At 38.7% G+C, this 24,771-nt stretch overlaps 1 pseudogene; it reads right to left on the minus strand.

Moving 5' to 3' along the window:
• Window positions 1–358: 358 nt before the first annotated feature.
• Window positions 359–889, minus strand: LOC113925397 (annotated as a pseudogene).
• Between the last annotated feature and the right edge of the window lie 23,882 nt (window positions 890–24,771).

Here is a 24,771-nt window from a genome sequence, read left to right on the forward strand (position 1 = left end):
AGTAATATGAAATTTGACATATTAAATTCTTCCATTTGCTACCAGAACTGACAATGAGGACTATTTAAAAGAAATGCTGAACTCTAAAAAGGGTGGCAGCAGTAACACTCTCCACTACAGGGTAATCTCCTGCTTTCCCACATCATTAACACTGCTACTCTTCCAAGATAGATACTTGTGGGGAAAAACTTGTCAGCTTTTGACAGAGCCAGGAGATGAAAAATAGAGCATGTGCTAATTAGTTAATTTGTAATTGTAAGCTCAGTTGACATCCTGAGGATGGACCCATAAAATCTGGCCATTCTCTTGTTTAACATCTGCAAACTGCAGAACTCCTTAGCCCTTGGCCAGTTTCTGCTCAATATCTAAAAGCTGTCTCAGTCCCATCTGTGACTCTTCTCCTCAGGGTTGAGGGTTGGTGCTGGTCATTAAAATCTGGAACGTCATCGTGGGAGTAACCCCGGTAGTCTTTAGATGCATGGTAGCGATGCGCAGGTGGTGAAATCCTGGCGGGAACACCAGGATGCCAGTGATCAGGACAGGAACGGCGCGGTCCGCCCCCACTTTGCTGATAGAGCCAGCCAGCCGGAGGGAGCCTATGGTTATGAGAAAGGCACCAATCAAAAACAGCACTGTAGCAAGCGCAATGGCCTTAGATGGGCTCTTAGGAGGGCTCTCCTGAAACTGAAGGTCAGTGTAGCCATTGTCTGCACTGGAGAGCCTTGAGTATTTCACTTTACTACTGGGGATTCCAGTAGCCAGGTTGGTACGAGACGGCATCATAACCCACTGACACAGCCACAGTTCGAGCGCCGCGCCCAGCCCCCCGCGGGCCGACAGCTCGCTCACGGTTGACTGTAGAGTCGCCTGAGGCCTCGTGGAACGCCTCACCCAACTCTTGGTCGTGTACTTTAACTTGGATCATTTTCTCATGGTTTGGCTTGGCTTTCACTCATTTTCTTTTAGTTATTTTAGCTTTCATTGGGTCTCTAGGAAAGGCTATGAGACTTGGCATGTGGAGCAATCAAAAGGATTTTCTTTTTCTTTTTTTTTAATTTTATTTTCATGTTATCATTGTCAGTTAATATTAATTGAGTTCCAGGCTTTGTTATACCAAACCACAGACAAGTCTCCCCCGTATCTTTGCATTCTAAAGAACGATAGATAATCATTTGGCTCCATCATGTCTTTGTGATCTTTTTTTGTCCTTATCACTTACTAAGTAGAAATAGTCCCTGATCCTAAACCAATTCTTAGCGAAGGTATCGGATTGGTGGGCCACCAGGTTTGAGGACTGATCTTGGGGACCTTATTTTATTATGCTCGTATGTTTAGTCCAAGGTTGTCTAAGTCAACCTTGATTTCCGGTTTGAAAGTACACAAATGGAGTTCTTTTCTGAGACTTTAAAGACAAAATAACTAGTTAAGAAAAACCAAAACCAAAGTGATTCAACCTTTTACTTGGACATAATGATCTTATACATACACACATTCCTATAATATATCATACACATATTTATCAGCAATCTCTCCTCAGTAGGATAGCTAATACCGTACCTACAGCATTCCGTTGGGGAATTTCCTGTCTTAGGCTCTCCAAGCGTGGAACCTCTGTGCATGGAGGGACTAGGAATTAAAAGTCATTTGGAGGGGCACGTGGGTGATGCAGTTGGTTCAGCGTCTGACTCTTGGTTTCAGCTCAGGTCTGATCTCAGGGTCTTGAGATCAAGCCCCACGTAGGGCTCCACACTCAGGGCAGAGTCTGTGCTCCTCCTCCACCCCAAAACAAATAAAATAAATAAATCTTTTTAAAAAGCCATTTGGCAATACAAGAAACTATGAAATTAAATTCTGTCTCAGCCCAGTGTGTGCACGTTTTGCTCCCCTCTATGACTCTAGGTCTTCTTTGGAATTTGACCCAGACGGGTTTCTCTGGTGTCCCACTGGCTTCTTCCCCATATGACAGTATGTTGGCTTTCTCACTTCCACTTGTTTTTCCTGGTGTTTACTGAGTTCCTATTCTGCCTCAGTTTGTGTAGTTGGACACAACCTGCTTTTCATTCTTGGTTTGGCTCAAGAGCTCGAGCTTCCACTATTTGGACTTTGATTTATGGCCTCGCCATATCCACACACTCCCTTCCTGCACTTCTGAATGCACGGACGCTCTAACGGAAGGGTAGGGACAACCTCAACCATGCTCCCCATCTCCAATATTTTTCTTCGTATCAGCATTTCCTGATCCTTTTCCATCTTTTAGGTTCCTCACAGGTAGACTGCTTACACTGTGCAATTTCCAGGTATAATATGATATATATACATATATATGGTTATACATACATGCATGTGCGTGTGCCCACATGCGTGTATAAAGCTTTGGCTCTTTCTTCTCAAAAGTCAATAAGTTTTTCTTTCTGATTCCTTTTTCTCAGTCTCTACCTTTTCTTTCACTTTATAGATATAATTCTAGAATATCAAAATCTGTCTGACAATTAAGCAGGGTAATTCTCACTGAGAAAGGACCAACTACCTTTTCTTTGAACGGAGGTTTGTCTGTGATTCTGAAGACTATAGTTTTAACCTCTTCATTACACTCCTGCCACACCATAGAAATTAAATTAGAAGCCACTCTGAGGGCACACAAGAAATGTCCCTTCACAAGCTTAAGTATATTAGTACAACCTCACAGCCTATATAACCCCCCTCGTTTAGTAGTGGACAAATCAGACACCTCAGTCTGTGCACATGTGCCTTCCTCAATTTTAGAGTAGCCTAAGTGTTCTACTAGATATTTTATTAATCTGTACATGGGATCACAAAGACAAGAGTCGTGAGACAGCACCACCAAGGTTCCAAGGCAGCCCCTCCATACCTGGATATAGTCTCAGGATTGAAGCAAATGGCAATGGGCAGGCAGGGTAATCTGGTACACAGCATCTCTGTTGTACGTGGATTCATTCACACAAGATTTACTTTTATTATATTTTAGCTGCTAATCCAAGACCAACCAGGAGAAGGCAGTAGAGGCTAAACAACAGAAACTTTAAATCTTCTTTAAAGTGGAAAAGAAATAATCTGATGGGGATTATTTATAGGATAAACCTCTGTCCATGTTGGGGAACCAAGGAAGCTTTTCCAATACTATCATCATCTGCACAGCCTCACCCCTCCTCACCTCGGCAGCTCTCTTCATGTTCCCCTACCAATTCCCCCATCCCTCCGTAAATATTAAAATACGTACAACATAGAAACTGGAAAAACCTCTCAATTATAAAGCTGCCCAATCCATCTTTAAATTCCCAAGCTTCTTTCTCTAGCATTACCAGGGAAGGCCCAATTTAATTTTTAGATACCATTTTTTAAGAGCTTACGATGCTTTTATATGACAAGATATACTTACCAGGAGCCCTCAAAACCACTCTGCTTCATACCCACAAAAATACAAGACCACTTGTTTCAAATGCAAAAACATTTCATACATGTAAAAAAGGGCAATTCTTGCTGAATATGGAACATTATTCCCCAGTGGCACTGGGAAGTGAATGAAGGCTGTTCACTCAAAGCCAGAAAGAGGATTCTAATTAGAACTTCAGCCCCTGACACTGGGAATCCATTCACTCCACTAGCTGCTCCAGGGCACAGAGTAGGATCACCTCTCTGCTCAGCAGGACCCTGGAGAGAAAAGACAAAGTTGCTATCTGGACATTTAGGCAAGTCCCATTCTTCTACTGATCAAAGAAGTAGCATGGGCTTCCTTAAGTAGAAAGCCACACTCCTAGCTGTTTTTTTTTTTTTTTTGGGTGGTTGGATTTTCTAGGGTAGTTTTTACCAGATTACCCCAAGCAAAAGTATGAAGTTGCTTCAAGCCTTTCTCATCTGCAATTCCTTCATTAATGCTACCGCTTATTCTCCTCCCCAAGTGCACAGGGTCTCTACACTGACCCCCACACTGGTCAGGGATCTCCTCAGAAGCCCCCCACTAAGACATTCCTTGGGCTTTCCCTTGTCTGTACTAATCTTTCATTCCCTTCCCAACGGAAACTTATTCTTAGTTAAACCTCTCCACAGGAACAGTATCAGGCTTTCTGAATCTTAACACATGATCTTATTGTACTACTTAAAACCACACTAGATATATAAGGGATGAGTACTTCAATTGCTAGCTAGCACTTTGACCTCAATTTTCTTTTTCTTTTTTTCTTTTTGGCCCACCCAGGGGGCCCCTAGGTCTTCCCATAGCCATTTCAAGAAAAAGTGAGCAAGGGGCTCCTGGGTGGCTCAGTCGGTTAAGCCTCTGACTCTCGGTTTCAGCTCTGGTCATGATCTCATGGATTGTGAGATCCAGCCCTGGGTCTGGCTCCCCACTCAGCAGGAATTCTCTCCCTCTGCCCCTCACCCCACTCACGCGCGCACGCACATACTCTCTCTCTGTCTCTCTCTAACATAAATAAATCTAAAAAAAAAAGTGAGTGAGGACATGGAAAAGAGAGCCTTCTTTTCTCTTTGTGAAAATATATTAAATATGCAGATAAGAAAAGAATATCATGAACTCCTATGAACGTAATACCCTGCCTTATCAAACATTAATATTATTCCACATTTGCTCCAGAATTACCTCTTTTAGAAAGTATTACAGGGGCGCCAGTGTGGCTCAGTCGTTAAGCATCTGCCTTCGGCTCAGGTCGTGGTCCCGGGGTCCTGGGATCGAGCCCCACATCGGGCTCCCTGCTCCTCAGGAAGCCTGCTTCTCCCTCTCCCACTCTTTCTGCTTGTGTTCCCTCTTTCACTGTGTCTCTCTTTGTCAAATAAATAAATAAAATCTTTTTAAAAAAAAGAAAATATTACAGAAAGTATTAAGCCCCACCCCCTTCTTCTACTTACTTTCCTCTAAAATAAATCTCATCATGAATGATTCTATATATTTGTTCCATATTTATAACCATAGACATTATTTAATAATGCTTTATGGTTAAATCTTTCTACAAGCAGAATCATATTGTATACATCATTCCACAAAGAGTATTTTCACTCAATGTTATGTTTTTTTAATTTATCCATGCTTACAGATGTACCTCTAGTTTACTCATCTTAGTTGTGGTATAAGCATTCATTCAGATAACTAAACCATAATTTATTTATTCTTCCTTCACTTGGTAAACATTTAGATTGAATGTTACAAGGGACATTCTATAGTTTCTGTTTTTCCACACGTACAAGAGTTTTTCTGCCATATACAGAGCAGCGGACTTGCTGAGTCAGAGAGTGTATTCCTCTCTAATATTAATAGATATTACCAAATTGATGTCCACAGTGGTTATATCAGTTCACACTCCCACCAGTTTCAAGTTACCATTGCTCTGTATCCTTCTCATAGGATATAAGATTATATTAATCTTTGCTGATGAGCATAAAAGGATACCTCACAGTATTTTTGAACCATGCTTCTTACAGAAAGTGATTATGACTATCTCAGCACAACTGTGTGACATATATAAATCTGCTTGTATTTTCCAACCACATCTTTATATATGTGTGTAATGATGTACTTTGAGGAAAAAAGGAGTAAATTTTTTAAATGGGGTATATTCAAAATCCAAGATGCATGTTTGCATACACGCAAGCCACTCTGTAAAAACTGGCCACCTAGAAGAAATAAATAAATGGACGTTGCATCAACTCACAGCACAAGTTTATCCAAGCAGAAGACCTACATGAAAATAACACCTGAAAAGTCTTCAAGAATTAGCTTTCATGGTCTGTAGACTCTTGATGGTAACATCAGATTAAGTGGCACCTACATTTCAGGCATTAAGTCTAATTTCTCAGGTGGGACTTGGTTTCCTACTTACTGAAGTAAAACTATGGCCGGTATAAGAGGCAGTGCTTTTTTTTTTTCTTTTTCTTTTTCTTACCACATCTCAGTACGTTAAAAATACTTCACGTATATTGGGCATGTAAAATGTGCCACACACCATGGCAAGCACTGCATCTGAATTATTTCCCTTAATCTTCATAACTATAAACATGGTACTATTATTGTCACCATTCTAGAATTAACAAAACTGAGAGTCTAAAAGATTAGGTGAAATCACAGAGCTTGTAAATGACACAAGTGTCTAGTTCTTTCTGATTGAGAAGTCTTAGATATTCACAACTAAACCATGTCGCCCAATTCAAAATTCAGACACCTATATAACTATTTTTGAAAAAGTGCTTCTTAACGTTAGAAATGCAAGCTTTTTCTCTTTCTGTTCTACTTCTACCCTCAAAGACAAAACAATCCCATATGCATTTGAAGACAACTCTCATATCTCCCTGAATCTTCTCTTCCCCATGTAAGAGACTCTCCGACCTTTCCACTATTTTTGTCTTTATGTTCCCCACCTTTATATCCCGACTACTCTCCTCTGGGTGAGCCTCAGATATGGTCCCGCTCTGAAAGTATTATGCTCAGAACATATTGCAACAGCATATGTCCAAGGAATATTCAGTACAATGGATTCATGAGCTGCCTCATTCTGTACCTTATACTCTACTAAATGCTGCCCTAAATCATACTGGCTTTTATGGCAGTCATACCACACTGTTGACTCCTTCTGAGCTCGTGCCAACAATAATTCCCAAGTGATCTTTAAACACGTATTTCCATTAACCCATGTCTTTCTTAACCTGCATTTTAACAGTTTTTACTTTATCCAAATGTAAGATATTACATTTGTACCCATTAAGCCTTATTTGTTGCAGCCTGCTGAAATTATTTTGGTTCTTGATTCTTTCAGTTTACTGGAATTTACTCTGTACATGATCTGCGTGCTATCTTTGTCTTCATCAAATTTGTTGATTCAAATCTACTCAGTGGTGTCAATAACAAGCTTTGTACTACATTCACAAAAACATTTCTTCCAACTCACACTGATCTCTTCAAAAAGTCATCCTGAGTCATAGGGTTTGATCCTTTGTGTAAATCCATCTGAATGTATTAGCACCAACCTCACATTTCTTCATCTTGACAACCAGGATATCATTAAAAACTCTGTAAAATGTCTTTATAAATTTCAGATAAACTATATCTATTTTTCCTGTAACCTTGACAAGGAAAAAAAAGAAATAGAGCTATTTAGTGATAATATATTCTCAATGACCCTATATTAGATATACTTTATGGTGCCCCCTTTATAATAACTCTTTCACCTGTCTTGTAATAAGTTCTAGAGTTTTGCTCGGTATCTAAAATAAACTTACTGGTTAATAGAGATGGAATTCACTTCTCTTTTTCTCTTTGACAGGAAATGAAACTTCACTTCCAGGAAATGTGTAGTAAGTTGTGGTAGGTCAGTGATTCTTTTTGCAACTAGTGGAGGAAAAGCAAATAAACTGCAAAAATTGTATGTTTAAAAATACCGGAAAACTGTGGAATCAATAAGTACTAGCACTAAAATTTCAGAATCCAAAGAGCTTTTCCTAAGAGAGTTAACAATCACCAGCCATTTTCTTTCCTGGGGTCATGTAACAATTCCAAAATAAGCATGAGGATTGAGGTTGGCCCTTGGAGAGGGATTCTACTGAGGAAAGAAGTTATGAATTTAGAGGCTTCACAGGTGCTGACCTGTATTAAAAATTAGAGAAGTCCTCGATACAAGGTTAGTTTTTGCAAAGGGTCAGTTCTTGAGTTCTGAGGCAGCTTGCAAAACTGGAGGGGCTAAGATGGAAAGGCAGAGTAAAACCTTTCACAGTTTCTTGATTCTTTGGATAAAAAATACCGCAAGAGTGTACTTTATGAATTACTTAGTTGCCTGTCAGACATTTACCAGATTTTGAAGCTATACAGGGCAAGAACCTAAAGAGCTATGCTCAAAACCTCCAGTGGTCAGAATTGAATCCTCCTAATATGTTAACACCAAGGAGACAAAGACCCACAAACAATTCAACCAGGGATAAACCAGAGGTAAACTAGATCTTAGAAAAACTCTAACCCAGTCCCATCACAGATCATCTAGGACTAGATGTGCCCATCAAACTATTTACCTAACAGAATAAAGTGAGAACCTTCTTTAATGGAAAACAGCATCATCTACAACCTCCATGGTTCTTTTACTCACATTGTCATACTATAAAAATTTGCTAGGTACATAAAGAGTTAGAAAAATATAACTTCCAATCAAAAGAAAAAACATAAAACAGAAGATAATTCAGATATTAACCACAATAAGCAAAACTTAAAAATACTTTTATGAGACAATTAACAAAATGTAAAAGCGACCTACAGAATGGGAGAAAATATTTGTAAACCACATTTCTGATAAGAGATCAATATGCAAAACATATAAAGAACTCATGTAACTAAATAACAAAAAAGCAATCCAATTTAAAAATGGGCAGAGGAACTAAATAGTTATTTTTTTTTTTCCAAAGAAGACATATAAATGGCCAACAGGTACATGAGAAGATGTTCAACATCACTGATAATCAGGGAAATGTAAGTCAAAACCACAATGCGACCTCATCTTACACTTGTTAGAATTGCTGTCATCAAGAAGACAGGAGATAACAAGTGTTGATGAGGATGAGTAGAAAAAAGAATCCTAGTTCACTGCTAAAGGGAATGCAAATTGATGTAGTCACTATGGAACAGAGTTTGGAAGTTCCTCAAAAATTTAAAAATGAAACTACCATATGCTCCAGAAATCCCACCTCTGGGTATATATCCAATGGAAATGAAAGCAGAATCTCAAAGAGATATTTGCACTCCATGTTTTTTGGAGCATTATTCACAACAGTTAAGATATGGAAACAAGGTGTCTGTCAGTGGATGAATGGATAAAGAAAATGTGAGATACACACACACACACACACACACACACACACACACTGGAATATTATTCAGCAATGAGAAAAAAAGGAAATCCTGCCATTTGTGACAATATGGGTGGACAGTGAGGGCATTACACTAAGTGAAATAAGTCAGACAAAGAAAGATAAATACTGTACAATCTCACTTATATGTGGAATCTAAAAATAATGAACTTATAGAAATAGTAGAATGGTGGTTACCAGTGACTGAAGGGAAGGAAGAAGGATGGAGAGATGTTTGTCAAAGGGTACAAACTTCCAATCAGATGAATAAGTTCTGGGAATGTAATGCAGAGCACTGCAATTTTAGTTAACAATAATGTATTATATACTTGAAACTTGTTACCATAACTTTTTACTACAAAAATAATGAGGATTATATGATATGATAGAGGTATTAGCTAGTGCTGTGGTGCTAGTCATTTTACAATACATAAATATATCAAGGGGCACCTGGGTGGCTCAGTCAGTTAAGTGTCTGCCTTCAGCTCAAGTCATGATCCTAGGGTCCTGGGATGGAGGCCCTGTGTTGGGCTCCCTGCTCAGCAGGGAGTCTGCTTCTCCCTCTCTTTCTACCCCTCCCCCCACTTTTGCTCTCACTTGCTCTCTCTCTCAAATAAATAAGATCTTTAAAAAAATAAATAAAAATAAATGTATCAAATCAACATGTTTTACATCTTAAACTTACAAAATGTTATGTCAATTACATCCCAGTAAAGCTAGAAAAAAATTTTTAACCTTTTATGGAAATGTGAAAGAATGTAAAGAAGAGAGGAAACTGAGGAAAAATATGAAGAATTTGAATCTATAGAAAAGAAACAAGTAGACACATTTTTCTATAACTAAGAAATACACTATCTGATATTTAAATCTCATTGTTGGTTCTGAATAACACATGAGGAAGACATTAATGAATTGCAAGACAAATCAATAGAAAAAAAATCCAAACTAAAAAAAGAAAGAAAGAAAATAGCAGAAAGAAAAGGGAAGAAGAGGAACATAAGACTGAAAGTGGGAATCAGTTTAAAAAAAGAGAGAGAAATTGGGGCACCTGGGTGGCTCAGTTGAAGCATCTGCCTTCAGCTCAGGTTGTGATCCCAGGGTCTTGAGACAAAGCCCCGCATTGGGCTCTCTGCTCTGTGGGAAGCCTGCTTCTCCCTCTTCCACTCCCCTTGTTTGTGTTCCCTCTCTCACTGTGTCTCTTTCTGTCAAATAAATAAATAAAATCTTTAAAAAAAAAGAGAGAGAACGTCCCAGAAAGAGAGGTGAGCAAGAATGAAGCAGGGGAAAAAAATACCTGTAAATATTGAAAACTGATGAAAAATATCACCCACAGATTCAAAAACCAAAAAACAAAAAAAACCACAGTAGGATAAATGCTTAAAAATCCATAATTAGGCACAACTGAATTAAATTGCCAAATATCAAAGACAAAAATTCTAAAATCAGGCAGAGAATTGATGTATAAATTCAATGGTATCCTCATTAAAATTCCAGTGGGATTTTTTTGTGGAAATTAACAATTTGGTGCTAAATTTTATATGAAGATGCAAAAGACATATAATAACCAAACCAAGTGTTCTTTTTTTCTTAAAGGACAAAGTTTGAGGACTTACACTACCCAATTTTAAAACTTACTATTAAAGCTATATTGAGACAGTGTGGCACTGGCATAGAGACCTATAGACCAATGGAACAGAGCCAAGAATTCAATAATAAACACTTATATTTATGGCCAATTGATTTTCAACAATTTAACAGGAAAAGGATAATATTTTTAACAAATGACACTATGATAACTGGATATTCTTATGCAAAAATATCAAAAAGACCTTAGATCTTAGACATTTACATAGAAAGAAGAAAATATAGGGAAAAAATTAAATACGAGTGACCTTAGGCTAGGCAATGAATTTTTTGATATAACCCCAGAACATGAGCTAAAAAGAAAAAAAATGATAAACTTGACTTCATTAAAGTTAAAAAAAAAATTCTGCACTTCAAAGAATACCATCAATAGGGGGGCGGAGCAAGATGGCGGAGGAGTAGGAGACCTGGATCTTGTCTGGTCTCAGGAATTCAGCTGAATAGGGATCAAACCATTCTGAACACCTACAAACTCAACAGGAGATCGAAGATAAGAATAGTAACAACACTCTGAACAGAAAAACGACCACTTTCTGGAAGGCAGGACGTGCAGAGAAGTGAATCCGAGGCGATATTCGGGAGGATAGACGGCGGGGGAGGGGGCCTCCGTCGGCCGCTTCTGGCAAGTGATAGAGCCGCGGAGCACAAAATCGGAACTTTTAGAAGTCGGCTCCGCTGAGGGACGTCGCTCCAGTGGCTAAGCGGGGGGTGGAACCCTCGCGGGACAGTGTGGTCTCAGGACCCTCGGAGTCACAGAAAGACCGGGGGGGCCTGAGTGTGGCAGAGCTCCCAGGTGTCGGAGCGGGGAAGCCGGCTACAGAGACGGAGCCGAGGCGCGGACTCTCAGCTCAGGGTTGCCATAAACTGATCTGCGGCCCAGTCGGGCCACTGCTCCTCCAGCAGGGACCCAACAAGCGGCAGATCCGGGGAGACTCCCCTTCCTCCCCAGGGAGGAGCGGCGTGGGAGTGCACCGCAGGGATCTGCTGGGTTTGGAGACTCCACACGGGGTCAGGTGCCAGAGATAGAAATGCTCGGTCACAGGCCGGGAGAGCACAGAGTGCGGCTGGAGACGGGGGAGACGGGAGTGACTGCTTTTCTCTGGGGGCACACTGAGGAGCGGCGCCCCAAGTTCTCAGCTCCTCGGGGTGGAGATTGGGAGGCCACCATTTTCACCCTGGTCCTCCAAAGCTGTACCGAGAGCTTGCAGGGAACAAAAGCTCCTGAGAGCAAACCCGAGCAGATTGCTTAGCCCAGACTCACAAGGGCGGGGCAATTCCGCCTCCGGCAAAGACATTTGGGAACCATGGCAACAGGCCCCTCCCCCAGAAGATCAGCACGAACAGCCAGCAAGCCAAGACCAAGTTTACCGATCAAGGAGAACGGGAGAACTCCAGGGCTAGGGGAATACGGCACATAGAATTCATGGCTTTTTTACCATAATTCATTAGTTTTTCAAAGTTAATTTTTTTAACTTTGGGTTTTTTTTTTGAATTTTTCTTTTTCCCTTTTTCAGCCAACATCTTATCAATCCCTTTTTTAAAAAAAACATTTTTTATTTTTCATTTTTAGAGTCATATTTTTATCCCTTCATAGTAGTTACCCTTATTTTTGGCATATATATATAAGTTGTTCTCTCATTAAAATTTTGAGATACAATTTCTTCTAACAGATCAAAATATACCCTAAATCACTAGTGTATGGTTTTGTTCTAGTCTCCTGCCTGATCACTTTCTCTCCCTTTTTTTTTCATTTTTTTTCTTTTTTCTTTTTTGTTAAAATCTTTCTTTTTAAAAAAAACTTCTTATCAATTCCTTTTATAAAATCTTTTATAATTTTCATCTTGACAAACATCTTCCATCCCTTCATTGTATCAACCCTTATTTTGCACATATATAAGTCTTTCTTCCTTTAAAATTTTAGCAGGCACTTTCTTCTAACAGACCAAAATACGCCCAAAATCTAGTGTGTGGCACTGATCTATGCACTAGCCTGATCATATTTGATCATATTTTTTTTGTTTTGTTCTGTTTTTGTTTTTATCTTTTTCTTTTTCCTTTTTTTTTTTTTTTCTCTTCTTTCTTTCCCTTTCTTGTACCCTGGTTTCAGGTCTTTTCTGATTTGTATAGAGTATATTTGCTGGAGACGTTGTTAACCTGTTAGCATTCTGTTCTCTCATTCATCTATTTTCCTCTGGACAAAATGACAAGACGAAAAAAATCACCTCAGCAAAAAGAACAAGAGGTAGTACTGTCTGCCAAGGACCTACTCAGTACTGACATTAGTACGACAGCGGACCTAGAGTTCAGAACCGTGACTTTAAAGATACTAGCTGGGCTTGAAAAAAGTGTGGAAGTTATTAGAGAAACCCTTTCTGGAGAAATAAAAGAACTAAAATCTAACCAAGTTGAAATCAAAAAGGCTATTAATGAGGCGCCATCAAAAATGGGGGCACTAACTGCTAGGATAAATGAGACAGAAGAGAGAATCAGCGATAGAGAAGACCAAATGATGAAAAATAAAGAGGCTGAGAAAAAGAGAGAGAAACAACTACAGGATCACGAGGGCAGAATTCGAGAGATAAGCGATACGATAAGATCAAACAACATTAGAATAATTGGGATCCCAGAAGAAGGAGAAAGAGAGAGAGGGGCAGAAGGTATATTGGAGCAAATAATAGCAGAGAACTTCCCTAATGTGGGGAAGGAAACAGGAATCAAAATCCAGGAGGCACAGAGAACCCCTCTCAAAATCAATAAAAATAGATCAACATCCCGACATCTAATAGTAAAACTTACAAGTCTCAGAGACAAAGAGAAAATCCTGAAAGCAGCTCGGGAGAAGAGATATGTAACCTACAATGGTAGAAACATTAGATTGGCAACAGACCTATCCACAGAGACCTGGCAGGCCAGAAAGGACTGACAGGATATCTTCAGAGCACTAAACGAGAAAAATATGCAGCCAAGAATACTATATCCAGCTAGGCTGTCATTGAAAATAGAAGGAGAGATAAAAAGCTTCCAGGACAAACAAAAACTAAAGGAATTTGCAAACACGAAACCAGCCCTACAAGAAATATTGAAAGGGGTCCTCTAAGCAAAAAGAGAGCCTAAAAGCAGCATAGATCAGAAAGGAACACAGACAATATACAGTAACAGTCACCTTACAGGCAATACAATGGCACTAAATTCATATCTTTCAATAGTTACCCTGAATGTAAATGGGCAAATGCCCCAATCAAAAGACACAGGCTATCAGATTGGATTAAAAAACAAGACCCAGCAATATGTTGTCTGCAAGAGACTCATTTTAGACCCAAAGACACCCCCAGATTGAAAGTGAGGGGGAGGAAAACCATTTACCATGCTAATGGACACCAAAAGAAAGCTGGGGTGGCAATCCTTATATCAGACAAATTAGATTTTAAAACAAAGACTGTAATTAGAGATGAAGAAGGACACTATATCCTACTTAAATGGTCTATCCAACAAGAAGATCTAACAATTGTAAATATCTGTGCCCCTAACATGGGAGCAGCCAATTATATAAGACAATTAATAACAAAAGCAAAGAAACACATTGACAACAATACAATAATAGTGCGGGACTTTAACAGCCCCCTGACTGAAATGGACAGATCCTCTAAGCAAAAAATCAACAAGGAAATAAAGACTTTAAATGACACACTGGACCAAATGGACTTTACAGACATATTCAGAACATTCCATCCCAAAGCAACGGAATACACATTCTTCTCTAGTGCCCATGGAACATTCTCCAGAATTGATCACATCCTAGGTCACAAATCAGGTCTCAACCAGTACCAAAAGATTGGGATTATTCCCTGCATATTTTCAGACCACAATACTTTGAAACTAGAAGTCAATCAGAAGAGGAAAGTCGGAAAGAACTCAAATACATGGAGGCTAAAGAGCATCCTACTAAAGAATGAATGGGTCAACCAGAAAATTAAAGAAGAATTAAAAACATTCATGGAGACCAATGAAAATGAAAACACAACTGTTCAAAATCTTTGGGATACAGCAAAGACAGTCCTGAGAGGAAAGTACATAGCAATACAAGCCTTTCTCAAGAAACAAAAAAGGTCTCAAATACACAACCTAACCCTACACCTAAAGGACTACCGAAAAAAACAGCAAATAAAGCCTAAACCCAGCAGGAGAAGAGAAATAATAAAGATCAGAGCAGAAATCAATGAAATAGAAACCAAAAGAACAGTAGAACAGATCAACAAAACTAGGAGCTGGTTCTTTGAAAGAATTAACAAGATTAATAAACCCCTGGCCAAACTTATCAAAAAGAAAAGAGAAATGACCCAAAACAACAAAATCATGAATGAAGGAGGAGAGATCACAACCAACACCAAAGAAATACAAACAATTATAAGAACATATTATGAGGAACTCTATGCCAGCAAATTAGATAACCTGGAAGAAATGGGTGCCTTCCTAGAGATGTATCAACTACCAAAATTGAACCAGGAAGAAATAGAAAACCTGAACAGACCTATAACCACTAAGGAAATTGAAGCAGTCATCAAAAATCTCCCAACAAACAAAAGCCCAGGGCCAGATGGCTTCCCAGGGGAATTCTATCAGACATTTAAAGAAGAATTAATACCTATTCTCCTGAAACTGTTCCAAAAAATAGAAATGGAAGGAAAACTTCCAAACTCATTTTATGAGGCCACCATTACCTTGATCCCAAAACCAGACAAAGAGCCCATCAAAAAGGAGAATTACAAACCAATATCCTTGATGAACATGGATGCAAAAATTCTCACCAAAATACTAGCCAATAGGATCCAACAGTACATTAAAAGGATTATTCACCATGACCAAGTGGGATTTATCCCTGGGCTGCAAGGCTGGTTCAACATCTGCAAACCAATCAACATGATACAATACATTAACAAAAGAAAGAACAAGAATCATATGATCCTCTCAATAGATGCAGAAAAAGCATTTGACAAAGTACAGCATCGTTTCTTGATCAAAACTCTTCAGAGTATAGGGATAGAGGATACATTCCTCAATATCATAAAAGCCATCTATGAAAAACCTACAGCGAATATCATTCTCAATGGGGAAAAGCTGAGAGCTTTTCCCCTAAGATCAGGAACGCGGCAGGAATGTCCACTATCACCACTGCTATTCAACATAGTATTAGAAGTCCTAGCCACAGCAATCAGACAACAAAAAGAAATCAAAGGCATCCAAATCGGCAAAGAGGAAGTCAAACTCTCACTCTTTGCAGATGATATGATACTGTATGTGGAAAACCCAAAAGACTCCACCCCAAAACTGCAAGAACTCATACAGGAATTCAGAAAAGTAGCAGGATATAAAATCAATGCCCAGAAATCAGTGGCATTCCTATACACCAACAACAAGACAGAAGAGAGACAAATCAAGGAGTTGATCCCATTTACAATTTTACCCAAAACCATAAGATACCTAGGAATAAATTTAACCAAAGAGGCAAAGGATCTGTACTCAGAAAACTATAAAATACTCATGAAAGAAATTGAAGAAGACACAAAGAAATGGAAAAACGTTCCATGCTCATGGATTGGAAGAACAAACATTGTGAAGATGTTAATGCTACCTAGAGCAATCTACACATTCAATGCAATCCCCATCAAAATACCATCCACTTTTTTCAAAGAAATGGAATAAATAATCCTAAAATTTGTATGGAACCAGAAGAGACCCCGAATAGCCAGAGGAATATTGAAAAAGAAAAGCAAAGCTGGTGGCATCATAATTCCGGACTTCCAGCTCTATTACAAAGCTGTCATCAAGACAGTATGGTACTGGCACAAAAACAGACACATAGATCAATGGAACAGAATAGAGAGCCCAGAAATGGACCCTCAACTCTATGGTCAACTAATCTTTGACAAAGCGGGAAAGAATGTCCAATGGAAAAAAGATAGTCTCTTCCACAAATGGTGTTGGGAAAATCGGACAGCCACATGCAGAAGAATGAAAATGGACTATTTCCTTACACCACACACAAAAATAGACTCCAAATGGTTGAAAGACCTAAAAGCGAGAGAGGAGTCCATCAAAATCCTAAAGGAGAACACAGGCAGCAACCTCTTCGACCTCAGCCGCAGCAACTTCTTCCTAGAAACATCACCAAAGGCCAGGGAAGCAAGGGCAAAAATGAACTATTGGGATTTCATCAAGATAAAAAGCTTTTGCACAGCAAAAGAAACAGTCCACAAAACCAAAAGACAACCGACAGAATGGGAGAAGATATTTGCAAATGACATATCAGATAAAGGGCTAGTATCCAAAATCTATAAAGAACTTATCAAACTCAACACCCAAAGAACAAATAATCCAATCAAGAAATGGGCAGAAGACATGAACAGACATTTTTCCAAAGAAGACATCCAAATGGCCAACAGACACATGAAAAAGTGCTCAACATCACTTGGCATCAGGGAAATCCAAATCAAAACCTCAATGAGATACCACCTCAAACCAGTCACAATGGCTAAAATTAACAAGTCAGGAAACGACAAATGTTGGTGGGGATGCGGAGAAAGGGGAACCCTCCTACACTGTTGGTGGGAATGCAAGCTGGTGCAGCCACTCTGGAAAACAGTATGGAGGTTCCTCAAAAAGTTGAAAACAGAGCTACCACACGATCCAGCAATTGCACTACTGGGTACCTACCACAAAAATACAAATGTAGGGATCCGAAGGGGTACGTGCACCGCAATGTTTATAGCAGTAATGTGCACAATAGTCAAACTGTGGAAAGAGCCAAGATGTCCATCGACAGATGAATGGATAAAGAAGATGTGGTATATACACACAATGGAATATTATGCAGCCATCAAAAGGAATGAGATCTTGCCATTTGCAACGACGTGGATGGAACTGGAGGGTGTTATGCTGAGTGAAATAAGTCAATCAGAGAAAGACATGTATCATATGACCTCACTGATATGAGGAATTCTTAATCTCAGGAAACAAACTGAGGGTTGCTGGAGTGTGGGGGGTGGGAGGGATGGGGTGACTGGGTGATAGACAGTGGGGAGGGTATGTGCTACGGTGAGCACTGTGAATTGTGCAAGACTGTTGAATCACAGATCTGTACCTCTGAAACATATATGTTAAAAAAAAGAAGATAGTAGGAAGGAAAAAATGAAGGGGGGAAATTGGAGGGGGAGATGAACCATGAGAGACTATGGACTCTGAGAAACAAACTGAGGGTTCTAGAGGGGAGTGGGGTGGGGGGATGTGTGAGCCTGGTGATGGGTATTTAAGAGGGCATGTATTGAATGGAGCACTGGGTGTTATACGCAAACAATGAATCATGGAACACTACCTCAAAAACTAATGATGTAATGTACGATGATTAACATAACAACAAAATTTTTAAAAAATGAAATAAGTAACACTGTTATTTTACATGAGATTTTTAAAAATCTACTAAGCTTGTTCTTTGTATATAGCAGTTGTCTGTGGACTTTTTGAATTAGGGGTCAGATGGTAAATGTTTTTAGCTTTAGGAGCCACGTGGACTCTGCTGCAACTAAACTCTGCTGTAAAACAGCCACGGAGACAGAGACTATAGGTAAACAAATGGGTATGGCTGTGTTGCAGTAAAACTTTATTGGCAACTTGCCAGTAAAGTTTTATTGGTGGCAGGCCAGATTTGGCCAACCCATGGGCTAAAGTTTGTTAATCCCTCTATGTAAGAAGGCTATGGGTTTTAGTTATTAAAGTTACATTTTTCTCAGTCAAAAAAGAAGGAAAGAAAGAAGTAATGCTAGAGAAAAAGGGAAACTTTCATGATACAAAGGAAAGCATAATCCTGAATTTGTACACAGCTAATAACACAGCTTACATGTATGTACATTATTTAGCTTCAAAATACATGAAGACAAAAATTCAGCAAAAACTTAAAAGATTTAAACAATATAATTAGCCAATTTGACCTAAGATAATAAATAATCCAACAATTAAACAATGAATACTTTTTAAGTGACATCATCAAGGTGGTAGGGACCCCAGCCCCCACCCCCCACCCGCCAAAGATCAATAATTAAACAGCTAGCAATGAGCATGAAACAAAGCTCTGGACTCCACTCAAGAAACTTCGAGAACATCCAGTTGAATGAAAAAAATCTGAGAATAACCACGTAAAAAGAGGAGGACAGCTTCATTTTGCCTACATCATCCCTTCCCCCAAGCCAGCATTGCTTAGCACCAAAAAGGAACTCCCCAACTTAAAAAAAAAAAAAAAAATCTCCTCTAACTGGGAGAGGAAGAGTAGATGAGCAATGAGCATCCCCAGCCCTTTGGGGCACCATGCTAATAAATTTGACAACATAGATTAAATGGGCAAATTCTTTTTTTTTTATTAAAAGATTTTATTTATTTGTGTGTGTGAGAGAGAGAGCACAAGTAGGGGGAGCAGCAGAGGGAGAGGGAGAAGCAGGCTCCCCGCTGAGCAAGGATCCTGCTGCAGAACTTGATCCCAGGACCCTGGGATCATGACCAGAGCTGAAGGCAGATGCTTAACCAACTGAGCCACCCAGGCGTCCCAACAAATTCTTTCAAAAATAATATTTACCAAAACTTATATAAATAATAAGAACTCTATTAGTTTGATATCTATTAACAAAATTGAGTTAGTAACCAAAAGTACTCCCACAAAGAAAATTCCAGGCCCGCATGACATCACTGATTAATTCCATAATACATTTAAGGAAGAAATAATACTATTCCTATAGACGATTTCCAAAATCAGGAGGATAAACTTCCCAACTCATTTTATGAAACCTTCACCCGATTCAAAATCTGACAAGAAAAGGAAATTACAAGCTAATATTCCTCAGGAATATCAGTGAAATACCCTCTATAAATTATTAGCAAAGTAAATCCAGCAACATATAAAACAGATAATACATCAGTATCAAGGGGCCCCTCCAAACTGTAGCCCTCTATGTATGTTCTAGATTCTGGCTTACTTCACTCTTTCCTACCAACCTTAGAGGTTGCAATTTCTAATTCTGGGTTACCTCAATGTCACATTTTTTGTCCCTCTAGTACTCTAACACCTATGAAACCAATTCTCTATGCTATGCATCCTCTGTTTAAAATACTCATTATGGCCTGTTTCCTAACTAAATCCTGACAGAAAAACAGTTAGAGAAGATATACTTTGTCTTTGACACTTGGCATATAATTCTCCCTCTACCCCAAATACTGTTTACCCCCTGTGTTCCCCAGCTTCCTCATACACACACAGAGCACATCAGCTAATACTTACATCTCCCTTTGAACTCAGCTCCAACGGCGTGTTCCCAGGGAGTCCTTCCTCCCATACTCCACAGCCCCTTGCATGTGCCCCTATTGTAACACTTACCAGACTGAATTACTATTGGTTATTAACTTGTTAGTATGGAGTTTGTCTTTCTATAAATAGATAGATGGACAGATAGATATAGATATGGACATGTAATATTCTATCTATATACAACATACATAACATAATATCATAACGTATATTTATGTTATACATACTTACATATGTTATACATACATTATATATAGAGATACATATCATGTATATAAAATAATTATATATATAATACCATATGCCAGGATACCTCGAAGTCCTTCAAGTACTCTGGCATTTAGTAGGGCACATGCTGTTGAATAAATAAATGTGTAGAAGGATGAAAGGAAGACTTGTTCCCAATGCTAATCCTCAGCCCAGCGGAAATGGGATTCCCGAGCTGGAATACTGAATACCTGGATTTATGAGTCACATGCTTTATATAGCTAATTCTGACCCATAGCTGGCTTCTGGAGTCACAGAATTATTAATTCATTAACAATTGCATATTAGCATTTGAAATGTGTCTGTTCATTTAATGGAGTTTTGTGATAATGTTAAAATACCTACAAATATAAATTCTTTTTTTTTTAAGATTTTATTTATTTATTTGAGAGAGAGAGAGCACGAGATGGGGGAGGGTCAGAGGGAGAAGCAGACTCGCTGCTGAGCAGGGAGCCCGATATGGGACTCGATCCCGGGACTCCAGGATCATGACCTGAGCCGAAGGCAGTCGCTTAACCAACTGAGCCACCCAGGTGTCCCTACAAATATAAATTCTTAAACATAAAGTCCAGAGTGACTGCCATGATTTCACAAGCAATAAAGTAAATGAGGTCAAAATTAATTTCTCCTCACCCAGCATAAATTGTTAACCAGTCTGGACAAATGGAGGGGTACTGGCTATTTCCCAGACTGAGCTAATCGTCTCCTGTAGCACATGCAATGACTTACCACTGTGAAATATGATTAAGTGTATTCCATTGCCATGCACTTCCCAGGGATCATCAGATGTGTTCTCAGTCAGGGACCAGTAGCTAGACCACTCTCCACACCACGTTTGCTTTGCCACAATGGGAGAGATGAGAGTGCAATTAGAAGGACTCTGGACTTGGCAGCTGCTGGCTCAAAGCACGAAGCTGGGTGCAAAAGAAATTTCTTGGCCCAGCCCAAATCCTTCTCTCCATGAAGTCCTCCTTAACCACCTCAACCCACTAACACCACATACCCTTGTCATCTGTACTGTTCCTTTAATGTGAGGATGCCCTTGGATTGTTATTTTCTTGCTGGGTGCCTATTTGCTGCTCCCAAACCTGCCCCACTCACCCCACCTTCCTCGAAGAGGAGTCTATTAAGCCATTAAAGACAAAAACTGATGAAAGAGCACAAAAGGGCCACCGTAAAGATGCTCCACAGAGATGACAGAAAAGGCAAAAAGAAGTGAGACAAGTTGGGGAAAGGCCCCAAACCAGGGGACAACATCTCTCCACACATTTCAGACTCAATATTTGTATCTTGGGTGTAGAAAATAACTCCTATAAATATTATGCCCAGTATAAATCAGGTTTCACCCTTACTCTTTTTCACAGAAATTTCATGATACTTACTGGAGCCCATAATTGTGTATAATGAGTTGTGTGTCTGCCCCTATAATAGCTTTCTCCACTAAACTTGAAGCTTCATGAGGGCAGACTTTATGGGTACATTGCACTCCACAGGGCACATGGCAGGTCCACACTATTTCCTGAATTATGAATGGATGGGGGGTTCTAAGTGAGAGTACTATAAAATCTAAGGGGTCTTTGCAGCACAAAGTCTTAGTAGGCCTTTTGATGAGGAGTTCTGAGAGGCTCTTTAGGGCAGAGATGTGTTTGAGGGGCACGTTGGAGGAGACAGTTTTCCTTCTTAGCAACAGGACTGCCCAGGTTAAGGATGAGAGGACCGAAGTCAAAGATCTAGCCACTCAACGATTTTCCCAGACCTGAGACACATAATGACTTAAAGTAGGGATATTTACGTTTCTTTCTAGTTTTACAGCCCAGTTCACAGTATGGGGAGAAAAGGAAAGGATTCAGGGCAGAAACTCAAGTCAGGAATAAAGAAAGTGCATGTGGTTGGAACACTCCTGTATATTTTAAGATCTATATTTTGAGCATGGAATATAGGAAACTTATCTGAATACATTTTAAGTTTCTCGCGGGAAGGGGCTCTGTTTTACACTATGTGGCCTTCCTTCAATCATTTTTTTTCAATTCACTTCTTATTCCCATAAAAAGTTACATATTTCTATAACATATGTATTATAATACACATTACATGTTTATATATACTATTATATATGTTATATGTATATATTTATATATTTATATGCATTTCAACATAACTTAAGTACTTCAACTACCTATATCTCAAGGTATCTCTCCAGGCTCAGAAGTCATTTGTGCCTAAATGACCAAAGATGCCAGAGGAAGAAGCTGGCCAGCACTCAGACAGGAGCCTCCCAGAATGCCTGACAACTCAGGGGCTGCCTGCCTCTGTTGTTCCCATGGAAACAGACACTGGATCTCAGAAACCCAGAGTGTGAGAGCCTAAACTAATCATTGTAGCAAAAAAAAAAAAAAATTAAAAAATAATGGCCTATTTTCTTCTTGCAGTGTGGAAATGGTGATTAGGTTAATAGACCCTGATCTTTTTTTCCTGGGGGTGTGTTTTTATAGAAATAAAGATAGAAATCCAACCTCTTAAAACTTTTTCTGCACCTGTTCATTCCAAGCTGCCTCAATACCATTTCGCCATCAACACTTTAAAATTCAATAGGACCTCAATCCAAGAGTTAAATAAGAATTAGAATATTAAATGATACAGTCTGGATATATATCCATTTATTTTGTATCACTTCACTATAAGTTCAAAAGAGAAGTCTGGTATCTAAAGAGCCAAGTCTTTATGCTCTTTGCATTCAGCAAATCAGAACTCTTTTGGAATGTTCATTTTTCTAAAGCACAGAGAATTTCTCAATATCTGTATGTGCTTCAACCAAGCCACTAAGATCCAGGTAAAACTCTGATCAGACTAAAAATTGAAACTGCCCTAGATTTAATGCATACTAAGAGTTTAACTGTATTTATTAGTTTCTTACTCTAAATAGAATATGCTAGAGTTTGTGGATAAAATATGATTTATAGGCAAGCTTAACTAGCCAACATCTGCACTGCATAAAATGAAAGGCTATTCATCCATTTCTGTTAATGCTATTTGCTTAACAAAATAAGTCATGCTGACCACCTGGCTGACCCTAGATACTGCAAATCTAAGCATTATTCTTCAATGAATTGTGGAAAACAGACCAACTTCTGGTGTCTTGAGTGTAATAAGAGAAAACTGAACACAAAGTTTCTGGAATTTAGATAAGAAGAAAACTCTATATTTACTGTTTTACTCACCCCATGTCCAGTTCATTCACATGTCACATCCCTGTTAACCACCAACAACCAACTCTTCACTGGCAGGCCTTGAGTGACTATGGTCTCCATCTCTCTTTACCACTCAACCTCATTCAGACATTCAACTGACACTTAGTTTGTAAAAAAATTGCCTTGTAGGTTTCTTTCATTTTAACAACTATTATTTTCAATCCTATGTATCCTTAACATATTTAATTATTTGATTTACATTATAATACATGTTCTTTGCAATATAGGAGAAATATTTTCTTTTTATCCAACACTCTACAGCATTGTTTCAGAAAACACACAAATATACCCACTTCTGATTTTATCAAGTATTAAATACGTAGTTAGTGCTTTAAATACCTTAAAATTCTGGTCTATTTCTCCATAGTTCTTTAAGGATATTTTAGTATTATTTGAGTAACTGCTTGGGTCTTTTCTAGAGGATAAGAATACGTTCTTACTTTCCCATTTAAAATAATGGGATTGTGCCCCTGGCATTCAAAAATTGCCTATCTAAACCATTTTTAAGAATGAGAAATATTCCAAAATGTTCACTTTGATAATATATAAGTTGTCAGATTATAAATAATTTTTGTTCCTTGTGACTTTTCTATTTTACAACTCTTCCAAATTAAATATGCATTTCCTTTAGAATTAGAAAAATAGAATTTTTAAATGTATAGACCAAAGCTCTTAAATAATTTTCACTTTTCATACTGTTGGTAGTACATATGGCATTGTTATTCTGAAAATATTGTGTATATAAGGGAAAGGAGTTGGAAATATAAGTTTAACACATTTGCGTAAAAGCTCTAGCCCTGAATTTAAATTTGAAGCACAAGTATAAACTCTAGTCTGCTTATGAAAAGGCCTAGAAACAAGGATAAGCAGGAGGTATGAGTGCCCATAGGGCCAATTTTGCAGTCTCCAAATATTCCAATAAATCAATTAGAAAAAGACAACCCACAAACAGAAATAGTTTAAAGATGTGAAAAGGAAACTTGAACAAGCCATATAGATGTGAACAGGAAACTTGCACAAACCCATATAGCTAGTAAACATAAAAAGATGCTCAACCTTAATAACAATCAGGAATGTACAGGAATGTACAAAAGTATCAAATACAAGTTTTGTGTGCACATATTTTCATTTGTTATGTATATATCTAGTAGTGGAACGGGTAGATATCTCTCTGTTTAATCACTTGAGGAAGTGTCATACTACTTACAAAGAAGCTGCAATGTTTTATATCCTCACTAACAATATAAGGATTCCAATTTGTCTCCATCCTTCTTAACACTTGGTATTATCTGACTTTTTGATTCTAGCCACCCTAATGCATGTGAAGTGGTATCTCATTGTTTTTGTTTGTATTTCCCTAATAACTGTTGATGTTGAGCACTGTTTCATGTGTTTATTGACCACTTGTATATTTTC

Source organism: Zalophus californianus, chromosome 2 (assembly GCF_009762305.2).
Source record: "Zalophus californianus isolate mZalCal1 chromosome 2, mZalCal1.pri.v2, whole genome shotgun sequence".
Classification (NCBI taxonomy): domain Eukaryota; kingdom Metazoa; phylum Chordata; class Mammalia; order Carnivora; family Otariidae; genus Zalophus; species Zalophus californianus.